An 8,616-nucleotide genomic window follows, 5' to 3' on the forward strand; every position below is an offset into this window, starting at 1 on the left:
TTAATTATGTCTTTTGCAAAAGAGGAAAGTTGGAACTATACTGTAAAAGATAGAAATTTGTAGTCAGAGGTGCTCTCATTAATACTTCCTTCTTCTTTTGATCCATAATAGGAATATGTGCAATGTTTTCAGAGACAACCATTGTTCAGTGGGTCGTGCTGGCTTTACTGGGGTTTTTCTGCCTCCTGCCCCAAAACCCAGCCCTTCCTTAAAGCTGGGAGAGGGGGCCAGTTCCTGACTCTGAGCACTCTGAGGTCCAGGGGTAAGCCACCATGAGCAAATGGAAGGCACAGCAGCAGACGCTCAATGGGGGAAATCACTAATGTGCTCACAGAACTTGAAAACTATGGGAAGACCATGAACCAGGCCATCCTCAAGTACAATGCTTACAGAAAAGCAGCATCTGTGATAGCAGAAAACCCATACAAAATAAAAAGTGGAGCAGAAGCTAAGAAATTGCCTGAAGTAGGAACAAAAAATTGCTGAAAAGATCGATGAATTTTTAGTGACTGGAAAATTGTGTAAGCTGGAAAAGATCAGCAGGGTGATACGAGTTCCTCTATCAATTTCCTGACTCAAGTTAGTGGCATTGGTCCATCTGCTGCAAGGAAGTTTGCAGATGAAGGAATTAAAACATTAGAAGATCTCAGAAAAAAATGAAGATATGTTGAACCGTCATCAGTGAATTCGGCTGAAATATTTTGAGGAGTTTGAGAAAAGAATTCATCCTGAAGGAATGTTACAAATGTAAGAAATTATGCTAATGGAATATTAAAAACTGGATTCTGAATTCATTGCTATGGTCTGTGGCAGTTTCCGAAGAGGTGCAGAGTCTGTTGGTGACATGGATGTTCTGACTCATCCAAACTTTACTTCTGAATCAACCAAATAGCCAAAGCTGTTACATCGTGTTGTGGAGCAGTTATAGAAGGTCCATTTTATTACAGATGCTCTGTCAAAAGGGGAAACAAAGTTCATTGGTGATTGCCAGCTTCCCAGTAAAAATGATGAAAAGGAGTATCCACACAGGAGAATTGATAGAAGGTTGCTACCCAAGGATCAATATTACCATGGTGTTCTCTATTTCACTAGGAGGATATTTTCAGCAAGAATATGAGTGCTCATCCCCTAGAAAAGGGCTTCCTGATTAATGAATACATAGTCCATCCCTGGTGAGTCACTGGAGTTGCTGGAGAACCTCTGCCATGAGTGGATCATGAGAAAGCTATTTTTGGCTACGTTCAGTGGAAATACCAAGAACCTAAGGATCAAAGTGGATAGGGTCTATTCTTCATTCCAGGCATAGCTCAACTCAATAGGAGTCTTAACTTATTTCTTAACCTTTGCTATGTAAGAGTCCCTGGTGTTTTTAAATGATTGTTTCTTCTTCTTGCTTTTGCTTACGCTGTAGTCAATAAGGTCTTTTGTACTATTAAAAAAAAAAAAAAGGATATGTAGTGTTTCATCCATCATCATGCAAGTACCAGTGAATAACCATCATTTTACTTTGTAGGTCAGGTTCCCCATGAAACAGACTCTTAGCTGAAGTACAAGTGGCTTATTAGAGAATGAAGAAATCAGGATGGGCAGAGGGAGAGGTAGAACTTTCATGGAGTCCTCACAGGGCTCTCAGACAATCTGTAATGCAGGTGTATGACTTCTGAGATGTCTCAAATGGAAGTGAGGGGTCTTGGGCTGTGGACCTGCGTACCAGCCCATCTTTGCATGGGGATTGCTTTCAGAGAAGGTGCAGAGGCTGTGCGCGTGAGGCAGCTCCCTTCAGTTGAGGGAAATTCCTGGCTAAGAACAAACCTGAGAGGTCAGCAGACAACAGTGTTGGTAGCTGGTGAAAGGAGTTTCTCAGTCCTAAAGAAGGGTGGTCCCTTGGAGGCTCCTCACAGCATCTGCTACAGTTTACCTCTTGTCCTGGTGGATTCTTCTTCCTCTGTATATTCACTCGGTCTGAGAATAGCCGCTCTACAATGTTGGTTGCTCTGCCTTCCTAGGCAATTTAAAGAAGAGAAAGGTGAGTTGGATGAACTAAATGGCCCTCAGCACTTGAAGCTTACAACCTGATACCTACTGTCTCTTCCTTCACTCTACAATCCAAAATCATGGGGCAACTGGGTGGCTCAGTCAGTTAAGCATTTGACTCTTGATTTCCACTCAGGTCATGATCTTGGGGTTGTGAGATCGAGCCCCATGTTGGGCTCTACTCGGGGTGTGGAGCCTGCTTAAAACTTGCCCTTTTCCTTTGCCCTTTCCCTCACTCTGCTCGTGCTCTTTCTAAAATAATAAAATAAAATAGTAAAATAAAATAAAATAAAATAAAATAAAATAAAAATAAAAAATAAATAAAATAAAATAAAAAATAAATAAAATAAATAAAATAAAAATAAAATAAAAATAAAAAATAAATAAAATAAAAAATAAATAAGTAAATAAAATAAAATAAAATAAAATAAAATAAAATAAAATAAAATAAAATGCCTTTGCCTGCTGTTACCACCTCTGCTGGTCTACGTGGCTTGCTGGGGAGATGAGCCTTTTGTCACCAGCCTTTTTGAGGCCCTGGTCACTCTATTCATTGCTCCCTTTACCATAAAAAAATGGACAGAGGGAAGTCAAGAATTGTTCTCTGAGAATCACCTGGAGTCCTTTTCTTTCTTTTTTTTTTTTTTTAATCACCTGGATTCCTGAGTGATACATCACAGTACTTGCTCCCCATTGTCTTAAGATTGTTTTCCTTTTACTTTTTTCTTGACATTGGTATGTATGTTTGTGATTTTTATATTCCCTACCCCATAGGAAAAAGACCATAGTTACTATATGCAGAGCTTTGACAGGAGAAACATTTGAAGATTCCTCCCGTTATATGTTTCTTTATCTGAATGTGAAGATTGTTGTGGTTAGCTAGCTAGATTCTCAGTTTCTTTGAAGTGAAAGTGATGCCAGGCAGATAAGACTGGAGGACTGTCACCTGTCACATAAGAGAAGGTTTTATTTATTTTTTCTCATTTTTCTATAATCCTTATCCAGAATTAATTTTGGAGCTAGCTGGGAAAGATTCAAGCACTGTCACCCATTGTGAGAGATATAATATTAATTTTTTAAAATCTTATTTTTGCATGCTGAGGTATTTGTCTTAAGCCATCCCAGGACCTGGAAGTGGCATAGCTATTCAAGTTCAGATACCCATAATAAACATTGATATTAAGGTCCTTTTTTAAAATAATACATTTATTTTTTATTGGTGTTCAATTTGCCAACATACAGAATAACACCCAGTGCTCATCCCATCAAGTGCCCCCCTCAGTGCCCGTCACCCAGTCACCCTCACCCCCCGTCCTTCTACCCTTCCACCACCCCTAGTTCATTTCCCAGAGTTAGGAGTCTTCCATGTTCTGTCTCCCTTTCTGATATTTTCCCACTTATTTTTTCTCCTTTCCCTTTTATTCCCTTTCACTATTTTTTTATATTCCCCAAATGAATGAGACCATATAATGTTTGTCCTTCACCGATTGACTTATTTCATTCAGCATCATACCCTCCAGTTCCATCCACATAGAAGCAAATGGTGGGTATTTGTCATTTCTAATGGCTGAGGAATATTCCATTGTATACATAGACCACATCTTCTGTATCCATTCGTCTTTCAATGGACACCGAGGCTCCTTCCACAGTTTGGCAATTCCATATTCTGTATATTTTAGGTAGAATTCTCTATCAGGGCACCAACATTACCAGTGATAATGGAAAGGAATTGTGATCCAAACAATTCAAATATTTTGTTCTTTGTGTTTTATCTTCTCTGGATTCGAAAAGTATATTTTGCCTTCTAAACCCTCCAAAGCCTCAGAGGATAACTCTAAGTGATTGGTTTATCACTCTGTCATGTTGACAAAGTTTATTTCCAAATGTAACAAGAAAACACATGATTAAATGTTACAATAAATAGGAAATACATTCCCTGGTGAAAATGAAACATCTTTGTACATACTATCCTAATAATTTCTCTCAAGGCTCCTCATAGCATTTTACTAATCTGAAGTTTAAAACCGGTGATGAATCTCAATCCTGATTTTCACATATAGTTTTATGAGGAAGAGCTGCTTTTGTGGGTTACATTATTGAATACAAATTACAAACGAAGCGTGTTCCAAAATATCCTCTTGTTAATCAGCTGTTTCTTTTTTTGTTTATTTGTTTGTTTGTTTTTTAATCAGCTGTTTCATCCTCAGAACATATTTGCTTAAGGGTCAGAGTTGTATATGATGCTTTTATAAATCACTTTTTAAAGACCTATTTTCTCAGATGTTAATGATGTAAACATAACCAAAACATCATATGTAAGCAATATATTTAAAAAAAATAAGAGACATTTTGTAAACCAAGTTTTAAATTTCATGAACTAAATTTTGTGCTCTAATTCCAATGTTGACCTGCCATAGTACTTGTGTTTCTTAGGAAAAATGCATTTTGATTTTCAATTCACCTCATCGTGGAAAACAAACATTTCCCATCCTCTTCCATGAGTTTCTTCACTCACTTCCTTCATTTTCCCACTCCTTTTTTTTGAAATTCTTCCCTCCCTCCCTTCCTTCCTTAAATATTTATTGAGATTGGAGTATGTGTTGGGTCCTGTGCTTGGCTGAGGAGGTACACAAATAAAATGAACTACCCTTCCTTTAGAGAGCTCACAGTGCCAAACCAGGCAAATACACTTATGTGTTACATTATGTAAGTGATGAATGTGTAAATGAATAACTACAGTACAGGATAGTGTGGTAAGCACAATGACAGGAGGATGAATTTTTTTTAATTTTATTTTTTAAGATTTTATTTCTTAGAGAGAGAGAGAAAGCATGAGAGAGAGGAGGGGCAGACAAAGAGAGAGAAATAGACTCCCTGCTGAGCAGGGAGCAGGGTGCCAACTTGATCCCAGGTCCCTAAGATTATGACCTGAGTCAAAGGCAGACACTTAACCCACTGAGCCACCTATGCACCCCAGGAAGATGCATTTTTAAGCTTTAAATTCAGCTAGCCAATATATAGTACATCATTAATTTCAGATGTAGAATTCAGTGATTGATCAGTTGCATATATCACACAGTGCTCATCACATCATATGCCCTCTTTAATGCTCATCCCCCAGTTACCCTATCTCCCACCCCTCTCCCCTCCAGAAACCCTCGGTTTGTTTCCTAGAGCTAAGAGTCTCATATGGTTTGTCTCCCTCTCTGATTTCTTGCCATTCAATTTTCCCTCCCTTCTCCTATGATCCTCTGCACAGCGGAGGCTGCATTTTATTAATTTTTTTATTATTATTTTTTGGAAGCTGCATTTTAAAAAGAGGAAGTAAACATCCTAGTCTTGCAAAACTTTGCACAAAAAGAGAATGCCCTAACCTGATAAGTCTTTTTTCTGTATTTGTTTTTCCGTGTGAGAAAATAGTAAATAATTACTTAATAGGCAGAAAAGAAATCTCAAAAACTGGAAAAGAAAGAAAGAACAAATGAACAGTGCAGAGACAATAATGCCAGTGAAGCATGACATATTTGGAAGATACAAATTCCTCTATCAGAGGGCTTAGCTCAGAGTTGAAGAGGGTACTAAATCAAGCTTTAGAGGCAAATGAGCAAGGTTGAGCTGAAATGCAGGGGCTCCTGGGTTTCATCCTATCGGCAAAAAGAACCAATAGAGTTGTTTTTATATGAATGACAATATTAAGAAGTGTGTGTGTGCATGTTGTGAGAAAATAGAATTCAATGATAGTTCTTAGGATGAATTATAAAGTTGGGGAATTAGCTAAACTTTAAAGCAAAGATGCCAGTTTGAAGTATGAAACTACAAAATACCCTAGAGGTTGTCTTTTATGAGACTGGTGATGTGACAGTGAGAGAAACTTAAAAGTCATAGTGTAGAGACACCTGAGTGGCTCAGCAGTTTAGCGCCCGCCTTTGGCTCAGGGCTTGATTCTGGAGTCCTGGGATCGAGTCCCACATCTGGCTCCCTGCATGGAGCCTGCTTCTCTCTCTGTCTATGTCTCTGCCTCTCTGTCTCTTTGTCTATCACGAATAAATAAATAAAGTCTTAAAAAAAAGTCATAGTGTGTAGTCCTTCGTTCCAGCTTGGAATGCTAAATGGTTAGTAAAGTCTTTATTCAAAATAGGATGCTCAGAGAAGAAGCAAAAGCTACCTTAGGACTCACTGAATTTGCAATACTTGTGGGGATACGCAGTTGGTGTGTTCATGTTTTGTTTTTGTTGTTTGTTTTTTAATCATAGGAAGTTTATTTTTCCATGTATAATTTTTTCTCATTCATTTTAGGTATGTCAGCATAGCAGTAGCCTGGTTTGTGTCCCTCTGTGTAACTGTTGCCACTTGAAAGAGTGATATAAAAGGTGTTTCATGTGATACTCAACATGCTACTTTGTGCAAATAGATCCACTATACCTTTGGGTGAAGACTTTATCATGAGCTACCCTGAAGTTATCCAGAAATGGACAATGACAGATTTTTTAGCAAGTTGTCACCTATTTTTCTTCTACTTTCTCACTATCATCGAGTATAACACCTCTGACTTTAAAGTGTTTTACAATTGGTAACTCATGTATCTTCACACCCTTCTTGTGAAATACAATTGTGATGAGACAACCTGCTATGTTTTGAGAGGCAGGTGAGGAGAAACAAAAGCTCAGACAATTGCTTGTATCTTTAGTAAAGAATCAAGGAGAGAATTACTGCAAGACTCTTCATTTCAGACTGAATTATTTCAGAACACGCTTCTCTACTTAATTGTAATGCCTGACAATCATTCCTTCACTATTGCAGTCTCTAAATCTCATCAATTTATCAACTAAAAATACAAAAACAAACAAACAAACAAAAAAACCTAAGTGTAATAGCTATTCATGCCAGAATAACGGGCATTTCTGAATACTGTAGCTTGATGTGTCTCCTACTTTCATCTTAAGCAAAGTGACAGAAGCTCTATTTTCCCTGAAAATCTTGAATAGCATTTTAAGTCCTATCCTAAAAAAATAGCACAAGTGTATGGCCCCAGGTTTTGAGGAAAACTATAGTAAGATGAGATTTTAAAATAAGCTATATAAGAATTATTTGAGACATGCACATGAACATAATAAGCTTTTTCAATTTCTCTTACTTATGAAGACTCAGAGCTCTGATGGGCTCATCTGTCTTTGAATCCAAGAATACCTAATTCTTAATGTCCTTATTCCAATAATTGCTACTGGTCCAAGTGCTGATTGACTCAGATACAATAGAATTTTCTCAATTCTTGTCCATTAGGGAAACACAAGTTAATTAAGCAGATTTCAGATTTTCAATGCTCAAGTTTTAGAACTCAATTGTGCTGGCACACATGGGTCATTATTTCAGGAGTGACTTTCAAAACAAACATTGTGTCCCACATTAAAGCATTAAACCTCAGATGTTCACTGAGTGACTCACTTAGCAGCTGGAATACAGCTGGGATGCTGCCAGAATCGAATGAAACAAAAGAGTGGGGAATCTGTCATCACAAGCAATGGTTCGTATTACTGCCTCGTTTGAGGCCAGGTTGGCCTGAAGAGCCAGGCATGCTCAGTCTAAAAGGAGCTGTTAACTCCAATTCCAGCTCTATTTCTTCTTAACTGTGTAGCTTTGGGTATCAATTAACCTCTCTGATACTGTTTCCTACTATGCAAATATTGAATATTTGGGTCAGCACATTGTCTCAATAGAATTATTAATTCACCAGGGACTGTCTTAGCTGTACATGTGGAGAATAGTTCCCATGGGTTGACTTCCCAGCAATCCATTTCTTTTTGCAGAGGCCATCACCCATTCGGGTATTGAGCATATGATAAGAGTGACTGCTTGGCAGTCTGTTTCTGATAGACCGTACTAGGCACATGGGTTTAAGTTTTCACATTTCATTTAGTTGTTGGCCATAAAAACATTAATAAAGATTGTACTTATTAAACATCTTCAAAATAGCCCAATTAGTAAGACCTTACTAATTAGCATGGCTATGACATTATTCTTCCTGGTGTACACTGTGACCTAGAGGAGGGCTCAGGCTAAGACTAGTACTTGTATTATACCTATGAACACACACCCAGAGAGCCTTAGGCAACTTTCTTTCTCTAGAGCTGTGCATTATAGAGTCTTACTAAACTGCTCCCCTCCCAACCAAGATGAGACAAAAGAGAAAGAAAAGGAACAAATAGTGCATTGAATATTTAGTAGGCCCTTTGCCATCAGCAAAAAAAGTACTGTTTTGACAAAAATAGAAATATTAGGAGTTTATAATTGTGGTGGGTAAGCGATTGAGAAGATTATTGAATAAGCAAAGTTAACCTGAAGAACTAGAACTGACACCATGTCCTAAGAACAAATGTGCCCATAGCTTAGAAACATCAAAAAGAGAGTATTTAGAAATAAACTTGCCACATAAAGACTAGTTAGGGACTGTAAGCAAGTATGTCACAGATCTATTTTTAGGTAATTTTATAAATAGATGCAAGATGTTAAGGTAACAGTAGCATCTATTGCTGTGTATCCTTAGGTTTGGTGAGACCACTCAAAAGGAAAAGGCAAATGGAAGGT

At 37.8% G+C, this 8,616-nt stretch overlaps 1 pseudogene; it reads left to right on the forward strand.

Moving 5' to 3' along the window:
- Positions 1-272: 272 nt before the first annotated feature.
- On the forward strand, positions 273-1,281 carry LOC144313296 (DNA polymerase beta pseudogene; annotated as a pseudogene).
- Positions 1,282-8,616: the final 7,335 nt, after the last annotated feature.

The sequence above is a fragment of the Canis aureus genome, chromosome 5 (assembly GCF_053574225.1).
Source record: "Canis aureus isolate CA01 chromosome 5, VMU_Caureus_v.1.0, whole genome shotgun sequence".
Taxonomy (NCBI): Eukaryota; Metazoa; Chordata; class Mammalia; order Carnivora; family Canidae; genus Canis; species Canis aureus.